Genomic DNA, 14,633 nt, shown 5'->3' on the forward strand with positions numbered 1-14,633 from the left:
GATAGGGCTTCACCATAGAGTGCTACGCAATCGACATCTGGGAAGCAAGCATCTCCGTGATCAAGTGTGGTTTCTTAGCATATTATTGCCTGCAACCCTGCTGTTCATCAACATATGTGGTGAATGTCTCGCGACATATTTCTCAGATGCGAGAAACTGAACTGCACATGTAACTGTGACGTAGCTTGTGCATGCTATTTTGCCTACATTCTGAAGACTGTGTCTAGAATAACTGCTGGAGAATGGCGGCTGGGATGAAGGCCTAACAAAGTGCGTCATAGGAGCCGCCATGTACTGGTGGAGATTTTCTCGATCTCGGTGGGGCTCATTCTACAAGTTCCAACAAAGAGAGCCAGCAGAGGGGACAAAATATTGGTTTTGTCGCGACGTCCTATTTTCGGTTTCCTGAAATCTCGCTTGGCTGACTTGAGAGTGAGCCGTAGCAGAACAGTCATCTTGCGGTGCCCGCCTTCCACTGCTGTAATACTGCCAGGATTGAGACCAGGGGTTCATCATTGATTCTCAACCTAGGAACGTGTTCCTGATTCCGGGATAGGCCTCCCGAGAGGTGTATAGCATACATTTGTGTACTTTGACTAGAAAATGCTTAGGGACTCAGCCTGGGTGCATGTTAGGTGAATGTTGGGGGTGTGTGTGTATACTTCGCTGCTCGAGAGAGGCAGTAGCATTGCACTTGTGGTGCTCAGTGTCCTGGATCTTGTCTGGATCTGCCTGTAATTTGTGGCCTTTAGAACTTCATCATTACACAGTGATGACATCACCAGCTGGAAATTGATGGGACCGAAATAAAGATGACACAACTAGACTGTAGCTAGAGTATATCACTAGCATAGAGAAGCTATCAATAGCATCAGATTCACACAAGAATGTCCCATGGGTAGCAGGATTTGATGCAAAGAGTAATTCTTAAAATGGCTTCAATTGTTCCGTTGTAATTCCCTTGGACCTCCAGAGGCTGAAAGGGTATCTCAAGACTATTTTGTGAAATTTGGTGACATTTTAGGGAGCTGAACAGGTCACATACCCTTGTATCAAGTGAAGAGATGGAAACAGTGAATGACTAGGCACCAGAACAAGGTCTCCATCTTTTGAAACCGAGTTTTCATGGGTCTTTAACCCTACTCCATTCTCCCCTCCTTGGGCGTAAAAAGACGTATTGCAACAGTCCTAGCTCACATCCAGTGCTGATCAAAGTAACACGATGTGAAATATTGATAGGCATAAGAAACAATCAGCTTGAAACAAATTCACGTCCAATTGAATTCACAAAACCTGCTACGCTCCAAATAGCCTAATACTGCTACATATCAAAGCAGTCTGTGCAATAAAACGTAAAATACGACAGAAAATATAAACACTTACAGGTCGTAGAACCATGTGAAGCATGTGAAAATGTTTGGGGCGTTTCGGACTCTCCAAACATTTTCTTCCCCCCCCCCCCCTCTCTTCCAACGCCACATGCTTCCCCTCTTTGCAAATATCAGCCGATCTTCCAACATCTTATCTCTTTTGTGCAGCAATGTTTGTTGATAGACAAAAGAACCACAAAAATTCGGAAGTAATTTGTAATTTTAGTAGAAGTTACTCAGCCAACGTAATTGAAGTAGACTACTAATTACAAAATTAAAAATGTAATTGAAAATTAGTAAACTACTCAGAAAAATAGTTAAACTACAGTAACTTGAGTAGAGTAGTTGAACTACTTAGAAGTCTGCCGTCTACCCTTTATTCCTTCAGCAGCGACCGTCCATGAAAAACCTTTCTCTAGGTGTGAATTGAAGAATCACCTGCAGTAGGTACCTTTTACTCCAGAGACTACCGTGAAGCGTTGATGAACCTGATTACACTCCTAAGAAAGCTGTTTTAAATTCGAACAGGTGGCAAATGATCCACGCGTTAAAAGACATTTCCACAGGAGTGACATATTTTTTTTTACAACTTGGATGGGAGAAGGATGCCATAAATAGTACTTACAACAAAAACAAATATTTAGAGCTATAATTACGGAGCGCAACGGATGTATAGTTGGAGTCCGCGGGAGCCGCTTCAGCGTGGTAGATCTGTGCGCCGCCGCCGCCGAAAGTGACACCGTAGCCGTGCGGTGCCTCCGCTGAAGTCTCCAGAACCTCCCCACGCCGCCGCCGCACGTTAAGCGTGGGGCGCCGTCGCGTGAGCACGCTTCTCAACGCCGCCGCCGATGCCGCCGTCCATTTCGGACCGGCGCAAAGCTCTATATTGTTGTGCTTGCGCTCTTTCGGGAGTTTCCTATGGTCTCTAACAGTAGCTTATTAATCTTTCATTTTTGTTACACTAAAAGCGAAAATTATTGAGTAACTTTTAGCGCCCAGATGAAGCTCCCGAAAGAGCTCAAGACTGTTCCACGTGACCATAGCGGCCAAGTTCTTGGGGGCTACCGCGAGCGCCAACTGCATATTCGTTTCGCTCCTTCAATATTTTATGAACATTTTGGTTGGCTTTGTAAATTTATTTTATGAGGAACTTTTTCTATCTATCAGTTTAAACATCTTTTCTTTGCTCGTGCTTTTAAGGCCATATGGTGTTATGGGATACGGGTACATGTTTTTACAGGTAACCGTTTGATGAGGGTACCAGTTTGTTGCATGTACTCGTTTGTTAATGGTACATGATTGTCAGGGGTACCCGTTTAATACTGGTACCCGTTTGATACCGGCATTCGTTTGATATGGGTACTCATTTTGATACGGCATCCTCGTTGAACGGCCACCCGGGTACCGAGGCAACAACTACGCTACGCCAGTGAGCAGTGACTGAAATGGGTTGACTCAGCACACGCAAATAGCGAGCCTGTGGTACTTTCTTTCTCAAATACTTTAGAGTAAAACAATTATTGGAATGCAGTACACTGCCCACCCTTTTGAACATGGCGAGTGGGTATAAGCAAAATACATACCAAAATGTTCAAATGAATCTTATGTTAATCTTAACATGTGCTACATGCACAAGTTTTATTTTATTAACTATTTTACCACAAAGAGGAGTGGCGCTGTTTTCGCTTGAATTGTAGAGGTTTGAATGGGATACGACGGAGGTAGCCGAGGAGGACGAGCGCGCTGCCGTCACACCGCAACAGATCAGGTTAACCGCTGTGGCGGGTTTGAATGCTTGCTGCTCCCGCTCTCCGTAACTCTCCAACGTAGGCGCATCTACACAAGCAAGTGAAAAAGCTCCTGAAGAATATTTTTTGTGACGTCCAATAAAAAGCAACGCATTCCATTTTAGCTTACGAAAGACTGCATTGGGCGATACAAGATATCGGAGCTCATACAAAACCGTGCGAGTGTCACGCATGGCCCACGGGAAGGACACAGCGACGCTTAGTCACGTGAGACGTTTAGCGGGCTGGATTGGCTGGGATGGCTCGTAGCGGTTAATCATAAGAAGAAACCGTGGATAGCGACGACAAGGGAAAACAGATGTCATGTAGGAGTTTCCCGGGAGTCTGGTAGGGGTTGGTACGCAGAGCGCATCAGTTGCACTTTGATGAAGGTGCTCAGGGATATACCGAACCGGTGAGCAGTTTTCCAACCCCACCGCAACGCCGCAATGCGGTGTCAACAATTCCGCGTACCGCTAGGCTCAAACCAGTAAAAAGATTGACTAAGCAAACGAGTAGTTTGACCAAACGGAGGAGCACTGTCAAACCGGTCCGCCACGCCGCTATGCGGTGCGAACAGGTACGCACAACGCTACACACAAACCTGTGAACAGTTTGAGTAGGCCGGTGAGCAGTTTCACCAAACCAGTGAGCAGTTTGATCAAGGCGTTGCGCCGTTTAGCTATACCGATAAACGAAGTTTGGAACCGGTTATATGTATGGTTTAACGGGCGCCGGTATGAATCTGTTCGAATTTCAAACTTTTTAAATGCATCGATTTCCCGGTACTACATGCGCTGACCTTGGGCTGGTTTGGAGCACAGGTATATAAAGTTCGCAACGTCGACACGGGATGGTGCCACAGCCCCACTGGCTGTGGTAATTGATAATGAAACACCTTATGAGTGTGCCGCCAGATGGTGGCAGGGTGCATATTTTGAGATGCTTGGCGAAAGTACGCATGGCAACAAAGGCCACACTGGATTGGCTGGTTAGAGGGAGCGACGCCGTGACGTAACCCCTAGCAACCGGAAATCCCCGGCGACGTCCCCCTGCGCCAGTCTCGGCACCGCGCAGTGGAGGACGGCGGGCGTTTTACTGGGTGCGTGTTAACTCCCCCCCCCCCTCCTCCCCCTTTCCCGAGCATCCGCCCCCTCCCGTTCTCGCCACCTCGGGGCGCCAATCTGCGTACAGCTCATAACAAAACAATGACCCACCTCGGGCCACCCTTACACACCGCCTCGCGGGGCCCCCAGGCGGCCGAAGTACCCTCACTGCATATCGGTTGCTATGTTTACGTCACGCCGTCGCTCTCTGCAACCAGCCAACCTTGTGCGGCAACCGTCCTTCACGCACTCTCAAAGTCACCTAACTTGCTTGTATCAGGAGAAGGGGGTTTGGGGAATGTTCCCCCTGCGGAATAGTTCTGAGAGGCTGCTTTCACCACGATTGTGAACTGCTGCGCGAAATGCTAAGCTTCTTCGAGCCTCTGAGTAAATAGTTGTTAGTCGTGTAAAGTGCATGTGTACGTTCCTTGTATCTCTCTACCTTGTATATTTCTTCCTTCGTTCAGCTTGCAGATCTCACAAGCGAGAATAACCAACCAGCTCAGCTCCAGGCAATCCCAAGCATTTCGAGAGTCTGCGTGGCGGCAGCAGCAATTTTTTTTAGTAGTGTAAAATCCGTCGAGTTCAAGAAAAGTCGCATGAGGGGTGGACGTTGAGAGCTTCTAGGTCAGCGGTCTTGTACTAATTCATCTTTCAAGGGGTATGTGCTGCTCCCATATTATGCTTCTGATAGTGGCTATTTGGATACTGATAGAGACTACATGGATACTTGGATAAATGATGAAAAACGATGACTTGAAATCGGGAGCAAATGCTTAACCCGGAAACCCGGCTCATTTTGTATGCTCAAGAGCGAGTTGGCGCCCTCTACAAAAGATCCTTGTAAACAGGAATGTTCGTACTTTAATTCCGTCTTGAACACAATTCGTGGCTTCTTTGCGCTTAAAGAAATATTGAACGTTTTGACTACCATTTGCAAAACAGATGCCAGTATTATTATTCACTGCTGGTTGTTCGGCTGATATGTGGCATCTTCCGCACATGTCTTGCACTTCGGCAATTATGCGGCGAACCAGATGAAAAAAAGAGGAGAAACGTTAAATAAAAGTATCTTGGCACTAACTAACGCCATGGAGCCAAAACTTACCAGGACCATGTTAGGGGCCCTAGGACTGCCAAGTTGGGGCAAAGTTGTCTTAGCTTCATACATTGTGAATGCAACCGCTAATAACGTTCTGCACTGGTAACGATGATACGTATGTGTATTTTTCTTTTAACGATTTATTATCCGAAGCTTTACTTGATATCCTAAAGACATACAAATCCTGACAACATTTTAGAACACACAAAATAATAGAAATCTGGTCTCCCAAATAGTACCCTTTTTCATAAGCATGTGTTGAAATGTTGCTCCGGAACAACATTGGGCAATTACGGATCCGCGTCGCGTCAAGCTATGAAACCAGTTACGAATTGAGAGAAGGCCAAGGCACATTAGAAAATTGCGCAGTAGAGAAATGTATAAGCGAAGCTGTAATATTTTAGCCCGTCTTTCTTCTCGCAGTTTTCAGGCCAGGTGTGCACGCCGTGATATATCATGTTCACTGTTAGCTTTTATTATTAACGGACGATCGACCTGTTTTAAGGTGCATTTTGATCCTTGCTAAGTGAAGGTATCCAAGCTCTTAAGGACATAGGGCGATTAATTTATTGAGGCTTACGTGGCAGGGGAGAAAATAAATATTTGTCTAGTTGTTGCTCTAGTGCAGTACTGGGCATGAAAGGGTCAACCTCTATCCGAAAAAAAATATTTGCTCCGTTCCATTCAAGCAAAGCTAGCCCACTTTCATTGCTTTTAATACAATGACACTGCGTCACGTAGCCTCTGACATATAGACAAAATGATTTTTATGTCTTGCACAGAATGTTTTTAAGAGGTGCAATATTTTAGAAACGTGTGACGCATTGCCACCGAACGCGTTTCGAAGCGATCTTCAATTGGAAATCGACACAAAATAGGGTTAACCTAAAAAAATTAACAAAGCAGAAAGCACGCCCCTTAAGGAATCTCACCCACGACCCAACGATTGCGAGCTCAGCATTCTACCACTTCGTCGAAGGGGAGAGTGGCGAAGTGATCAAAACAGACCGACGGCAGGGGCGCAACGCGTTTAAGTTGTCACTTTAGTAAAACTAATTTGACGGTTACAAGGAAAAGACTGCAGTCAACGAGAAAAAAAAATCAAGAAGTTCCTGCCATTACATACACATGTTCGTAATTACACACTATAACAAAACAAAAAAGTGATGTCCACTACAAGCTTGAATACTGCCGTGAAAACACATTCTGGATATACCGAGTTTATCTGTAGGATCAGTCCTTTTTTTTAAGATTGACTTCACCCTCTCTTGCTCATAAAAAATAAAACAATGGTACTATGTAGTGAAGTTTAAGAGCTTCTAGCGTCAGCCAATCATAGAAATGTGTAAAAAAGAAGGGATAGGTTCGCGAAAAATTGTATCTTAAGAGAAAATAAATGAATATATTCAAGCGCGTATGAAACATTCCTCCCAGAGCTCGAGCCGTAAGCTCAATCGACCACCAAGAAAGAAACAAAATTGTATCGAGAGACAAAATAAAAGCTTTTTTTTTGTTTTCTGTGTTCCTTTTAGACCTTCATCGTTTTAGCACTTTCAAAGTAAAACAGATCTGTGCATTGTCAAAATATACTTTTACATACTAGAGCTCCAACAAGCAAGGTTTTCTACGAAGTGAGACAGCCACAAGTAGCTTTCGCATGGCAGAAAAAGAACATCCCGTGGCTGAATGAATCAAAGTGGCAATGCAGGTGAGTTGGTTCAAGATTACAACTGGTACCAGCGCGCAAAAACAGAAGGACAAAAGTAGTAATTCACAAGATGAGCGCTGAAAGGAGTTGGTCCAAAAAACACAGCATAGCGTTCACACATTTGCAAAATCTGTAAATATGCCGGTTATAGTCGCTTTTACAAGTGCTTAAGGGTTGCACAAACAGGGCAAGTTTTCTGCAGACAGAGCACTTGCTGTACTCGAAGTGGACGTTTTCCTCCGGTTCCAACGCACTTGAGGACTTTACTTTTTTTTTAACAGGGGCGCTGTTATTTTAAGGTGACGTCTTTGGAAAGAGGCTTCGAGGGTGCTCATCACGTGGGTTTCGGTAGCCCCCCACACGCTCTGCTGGTTGTTGTCTAGGCCTCTGAGGCAGTTGCCAGTCCCCCCCCCCCCAACCTCCCAAAAACAAAACAAAAAAGAGGAGGGGACAACAACCTATATTCAGGCAGAAAGCCGTACTGTTTGCATGCTTGATGTCCTCATTAAAAAGGTATAAACAGGCCGCAACATTCAGGTTATTTTAAATATGCACAAAGTTTTGTTGTGTGTGTGTGTGTGTTGTTTTTGCGGTGCACGGGCTTCGTATTTTGTTTGAACAGCCCATTAAGCTACATGTACTCCTGTAAATCTCTCCGCACGCCGAGCAAAATAGCGTCCAAAGAGCACTTCCAGGAGGAACACAGCAAACGACACACCAAAACACGGCAAGAGAAACTGCGCAACCGAAAGCATATTCAGCGACTCCGACGTCGGCTGCACCTCCTCTTTTGGTTGTGTAACCTGGCAGTCTATGGTGGTCATTTGATACAAATCGGTCTCGTGGACTCTTTGAACTAGCGACCGAAATGCCTTTTTCAGAGGGTAGTGCTTCCGCACAGGCACTCCCGCATAGGTTACCACCAGGGGATCCTTTGACTCTGTAACTCTAGGAGTGACTGTGCGCATAAAGCAGGGCACCTGTCTGACCGTGAAGCACAGCCATCCTTTGTTTGAAGCGCATTTAAAGCAGTTGCGTAACGTACTCTGTTCTGGCTGCAGACTGAGGCACATCTCCACTTTCCTCATGACTCCAGTGTTGTCCGAATCGTCAGCAGCCAATTTCCGCGGTGTGTCCCTGGTAATACATGCTCGAATTGCATTGGCGTCCAGAGCTTTTTCGAGCTTAATGAGATCGTCGACAATGGGTTCTGGAATGCGGGCGACCAGCCACGATGTCAGTTGGCCTTTGAAGTACACTGAAAGGGAGAAGCTGCCCAAAACCCATGACAGGACAATCAAGCGCCGACTTGTGACGCAACGGGCAGAAGCAGGCAAGTCGCAAGACGTCGAATAGAACGTTGCAACGAGAAAAAGCAAGGTGTCATTTGCCAAGGTTATTCCAGACACGGTGGAATCTATTAAATCTGTTGTAACGAGGGTGGCGAAGCAAAGTGCGAGACATAGCACCAATAGATACATTGAGAGCTTTGATTCCTCGAGGACGTACCTTACATTGACGGGAATAGTGCCCGATGCCTTCACGTAAAACGTGATGGCTCCAATATGGCTTACTATCGGTAGATCAAAATCTATAAATAGCTGTATGCCAGAAGAAACATGAAGGAGCATAATAATATCGATTTCCTCGGCCAGGTACACGGGCACACTATCCCGAGCCGAGAACACTCTTATCTCAAGTGTGGCATTGAACCGCGCCAGTAGCTGTTGCATTAATTTTCCCAAGTACCCATCGCAAGCTGTGAAGATTTTAGATACAGCGGGCAGCGCCCTGCAGGCTATTTTTACCGGCTTTCCCGAAAACGAACCAAAACTTTGAGGTACACTATCCCCTTGGTCATATCCTAATAGATAATCGGTTGCCGGTTGCACTGATATACCGGATCGATTGGCACCTGTATCCGCAATCATTATTCCAGATTTCTGAAAATTAGTCGACACAACACAAAGGCAAAGCTTCATCTGCTGACCAGAAAACGAGTGCGGGGAATGTAAGCATGTCTCGAAGTGTCCGAACACCAGCCATTTTGCTGCATACCAAAACCTGTAGTGCTTGGGGACCGGGTCGATGCAGGCTTCTGGCGGTCCCATTTGACTGTAGGTGATAAGAAGTGTTCGAAGTCCGTACACAGCGTTGTCTTGAATCCGGGTCCTTAATGCGGTCCAGTGTCCGCACCACCGTGTCCCTTTCACTTCTAGGCCTTTCTGCCATTCAATGTCGTGGGCGTCCCAATATCCGCTGCAGCAGACGAAAATGACATCGTGGCCAGGGCGTGTCCAGTTCTGAAGAAAAGAATTTGTTTTTTGACCTGATCCGTCGTAGCATATCGCCTCCGACAAATAGACGGAGTTTGCTACAGCAAGTAGAACTAGCTTGATCCACGAAGATTCGAGAAGCACGTCGGAAACGGCGTATATTCTTCCTGAACAAGATGGAAACCTCAACTCAACTTCTGTGCGTGAAATACTTGCCACTGCAAGGCTTATATGCTTTTTCATACTAGTCCTCCCCTCCCCTTTCATTAAGTTAACTCCTATCCATTAGATACTAATAGCATATGAGTTTGTTGCGTGTGGAAGGTATTGCCGGCATGTTAGGTTGGCAGCGTACCTTTTGATGCGGCCAGTTGATATGTAAATTAGACAGAAACTTCACGGGTTTCTTGATGTTCAAATGATTGTATTGCGTGACAGACTTCTGCGACGACATTGTGTCTGCCCGAAATATTTATTGGAGAAATCCTGAGAGGCACAATTTTAGACTGTAGGATATTGTTTCTTAATAGGATTATAATAAGCTTATATCAAAAGGAGGTCTTTCATTTAAAGTTGAGCTGTTATAACTGTGGTCTCTACTACAGTCTCTATCAGGAAGTTTCAGTCGATTTGAAATCTTATCACGTAGCGTGTGCCACAAGCATTCTCAAGGCGGTTGAAATTTATTGAAAGTTAATAATAGCAAAAACAGTACTTAAAATCAATCAATCAGGCATTCAGTGCCTAATATAGTACCCAGAAACAAGCTATGTGTCTTAGCGCTGCCACATTTTAATAAAATACACATCCCCACAAACACAAAAAAACACAGACGAACAAGCACACACAAGAACTACAGTACAGAATAGCAACGCTGTCCACATGTCTGACACTTATATATTAACAAATTCAGATTTCAGCTCAAGCTTCAAGGCAAAAAGAAATTACAAAACTGCGACCGGAAGAACGCAATCACATTCTGAACTATTAAGAAACAAATTGCCATTGCGCTGACTTAGTGGAGGTACTTTTTAGCCCTCTTCCAACATGTGCACTTTTCTGGCAATGTGCTCAAACCTAGTGGAGCCTGAGCTCAAAATGACAAGTGTGTTAGAGTAGAGAATTCAGAGCTCAGCTGACATATATATTTAGTCTAATTGGCTGAAATACCCAGATTTATAAAGGAATGACTGGAGTCCTGTGGGCACATATAAAACTCTGAATGACTTCTGACAGAAAACGACCAAAGTTTATCAAGAAGGGAGGTGCTTCAAAAGAAAAGCTGCAAATCCGCTTTCACTCGACGCCGGTGCAGGCTAAGGATGATTACGATTCCTGAATAAACTTCAAACATTCATCGGAGTATATCTTTATTTTTTTTTCTTTTAGATAACGATGTTTTAAGATGGAAATAAATTTGTTTTAAACTATTTATTAACTCAAGGACCTAGTTTGGAAACGCCTTACAGACAGCTGAAAAGTACTATAGCTGAGACATTACGAACCATCAGAGCAGTCTAAGTAACGCGGACGGGCTTCTAAACTGTCTAGTAATGCAGGATGCGACACTTAAATTGCGCGGAAACGTGTGACGCAACCTGTTTACGTGACTTTCGAATCTCAGGGTTGAATCAAAACAAAAACCTAAAATCTCCGACTTCCCTTTCTCGTGACAACGTGTCACCGTTCGAGCTACGCGTGGAAAGGTACAGTGAGTCGTACAAGAAAGTTGCTTTACTCAGATGAAACTAAAAATAACTCAGATGAAAAATGAAGAAATGGTGCAACCAGCCTCTCCTGCGTTGCGCGAGGACAGCGCAACAGTGGTTGGTTGCACTATTTCTCCACGGGGTGTGGTCCCGTCGGTGTCGAGAAGCTCTCCGATTGCAAACCGAAATTTAAAAACCCATGGAAATTGTGCGGCTTTTTAGAAAGTCGTAAAAATACCGCGCGTGCCTTGTATCGCTCTGCAATTTGTTGATTTGGTGTTTTTCAATGATGTTCAGCAAGATTCCAATTGAAACCATATGCACTTACACTCAGTATGTAAAACAATATTAACGCGAAAGTGATTAACAACGTAATTCTCCCGAACATTTAAATTTTTTCTTAATAGCCCTTGGCCTAGAATTGAAACGACACAAGCCTTTTTTTTTTTTTGCGATACGTAGTTTTCGCAGTATCAAATTTGTCCACATTTCGTGGACTAACCTGCATATTTAAACTCGAAAGTAAAGCGCCATCTGTTCAACGCTGTAGGCGGCACGCTCGGAGAAGCGCGGTTGATCAGCGGAAGCGTGACAACACGACACTTCCGCTTGGGACGGTTCGGAGGCGGGATAGAAACTCGAGTAACCGGACGTCTCCATCTTTGACGTGACTCCACTCGCGCAGATTGTGCGATAACATAATTTTTGCTTCAGAAATTTTGAGTTCCCACGCTTCGATTGCCATCGGTTTCAATCATTTTGGAAGAAAAAAATGACTGATCTGTCAGTGCCCCTTTAAGGATCACATTTGTGCAATTTCTCTTCAGGGTGTAGTGAAAACTGCCTTAGTTGAGGTGCTCAACAGGCCTTTTATTAATGTTAAAACGTCTTACGTTGCTCTAAATGGCTCGCACCAAGTATTTTCTGGAAATAAGCAGGTTTTTAGGAATGAATACATGGAAGTTTTCAGACAGTCAAGGTGCGAGCAATCTTCAATGTCAGGTGTACAACTTGGTCAGCGGCTGTTGAGCCTGTACATATTTTATTTTGTAAATTTATTTTTTATGCAATGCAATGGGCACAATCATGCGTATGGACTGCTGTGATGTGATTGCTGTGCCATTTGCACTAAATTGCGGCTAAGGGCTTACTCTGCCACACCATACTATATTTTGCCAAACTTTGAAGAATTTGCGTGAACAATGCGACCGAAGTCAATATCACTTATACTTCTTAAAATATAAGAGCACAGCTCCCGCTACACGGTTAGGTTGATAAGGTAGGGTTCTGCAAATTTTCTGAACTTTCGATTATAACTTAAAATACTGTAATATATAATTTCAGTTCTATCAACCGCTGACAGCACTCGGAAGTAGTTCGTTATATTTGTCATGTGCGTGGTGTGTTTTGCCAATTTAGCTAGCAGCGGTGAGTGCGCTTCTCACCGTGCACAGTGTCACTGCAGTCAAGCGACAACCTCAAGATGGACATCGCGATTATGCTTAACCTGATTCCCCTCAACGAAGCCGCGTGCTAAGGGGAAAGCACTCTTCCAGTGCGTTGACGTGAAACACGAGTTCTTAATAAAGCTGTGGGTATTATGTATATTAGAACGGGGTGCAATATTCTGAAAACATATTTTCCAAGTTCGAGATTGAGAAAGTATAACTGAGTATTGCCCTATTTTTGCAGATTTGAATTAAAGGTTCATTTTTGGTCAACTCTCTTGTTTTGTTAAATACATTTGTTTGGCTCCAAATCTTTTCGATGTTACAGTCATGCATGTACCCTAAAACTACATTATCTAGAGCTGTGGATGAAAGTTTGGGAACAACGTTAATGAATTCGGTGAGATTGTTTTAAGAAGGCATATACATTTATCATTCACATGCTGAGTATTGTTAATATGAATTTTATATATATTATGTTACTAATGACCACAATATAATGCATTTTGTTTCAGTACTTGATTGAGAATTACAGTTTTATTAGAAACATTAGAATTTACACACATCGTGAATATGGGTGCACTACATTATAATTTTTAACATTATTTCAGTGAATATACGATTTGAATTATCCTTGGTTCTCTACTGGAAATAACTATCTACTGCGGTCTATGCTGGCATTCAGCAATCAGTATATTGTTGCAGTGTTTCTTGCTTCTGCGCACAACTAGGCGCCTTGTTCAGTGTTCGCGGAAATTAAACCTACCTTGCAACTGACGTTAACGAATTGTTTCACAAAAGTGGGAAGGCACAAAGGCGATGTCTTTCAGTTCAACAGGCATAAACACGAATCTTCACATAATAATTGCAGTGGTTCGAAGGAAAATGTAGTGTGTGGTTGAAAGGTGTCTAAACAGGATGCTCCAGAACGCGTGAGGCGACACTTCCACGCCATATGAATTGCCATTTGAAGTCCGGCAAACCATATTCTGTTCGATCATTCACCAGGGAAACATCACGGCTTTCCTCCTCGCCCCTTTCATTCTTCGTGACCTCGGTGCTGTTCGACCGGACGTCACAGGTCACATATTTGTCATCTATCCTTTTTGGTCCATTGATATTTATACCCCCCCCCCCCCCCCCCCCCCGAGACAAAACGAACTCCTGTTGATTACTGTTGGTAAGGTTTATTTTTGTTATTTGGAAAGCCCCTCACACTTTGATAAGGAGGCCTGTAACGGGCTACCGAAAAAAAGCATCAGAATAACAATTTCCACCTTTAAGAGCACTAGCTTCAGCACAAAAAAAACTCAATTGTCTTTAACAAAAAACACAATTACTCTCTCCTTGTGTATTTACTCGCGAAATTTAGATGGAATTGTAAAAACCATCATATTCAAATGGTTCCAACAGTCCTTAAATATAATAGTCTCGTTAAGCACAAAAAAGACATTTGTGTTTTCTACCACATCATTATTACAAATGTTAAAAACGTTCTAATATTTTCTTACACCTCTTATGAAGACATGTACTATCGCGATGAACCAGGTTGGTCGTCGATCAATGATTCACCTACTTTGAAGCAAGAAAACTACTCGTATAGCTGTGATATCTTCAGAGAATCTTCTGTGTAAGCTGTTTGAATCATTGCAAAGTTTCCACTAAAGTTGCCATTAAAAAAGCAAAAACAAAAATAAAAAAAATAAAAGAAACAAACAAGGAATGATTTTGACGGACTCGGAAAGAAAATTAAAATATGCTGCCATACCTATTGGCGATTGTCATCACGCGTGTTTTATCCTACTCTCACAGTCTTGTCTTTCGACCGACAGGTGCAGTGAATATGTTATCCGCCAGACACGTCTGATGAGCGAACCTGCTGCCACAGCTTTCCGTTTCGGCCACTAGGCGCCGTCCATTTCGCTGGAGTCGCCAATAGCAGACATCGCCGGTCGGCAAACTGGCTTAAGAGGATTGCCGTTAAGATGTGCTAGCGGCGGAGGCTGGTACTACGAGAGGCCCACCCTCAAGAACTTCATTCCGGTTACTTTTGGGTCCCCGCTGGTATGCAGAAATAAGGCTAGAAAGGATGGTAAAGAGAGATCGTTAAATATGTTATCGTACGTT

The sequence above is a fragment of the Ixodes scapularis genome, unplaced genomic scaffold (assembly GCF_016920785.2).
Source record: "Ixodes scapularis isolate PalLabHiFi unplaced genomic scaffold, ASM1692078v2 PGA_scaffold6__148_contigs__length_123643588, whole genome shotgun sequence".
NCBI lineage: Eukaryota > Metazoa > Arthropoda > Arachnida > Ixodida > Ixodidae > Ixodes > Ixodes scapularis.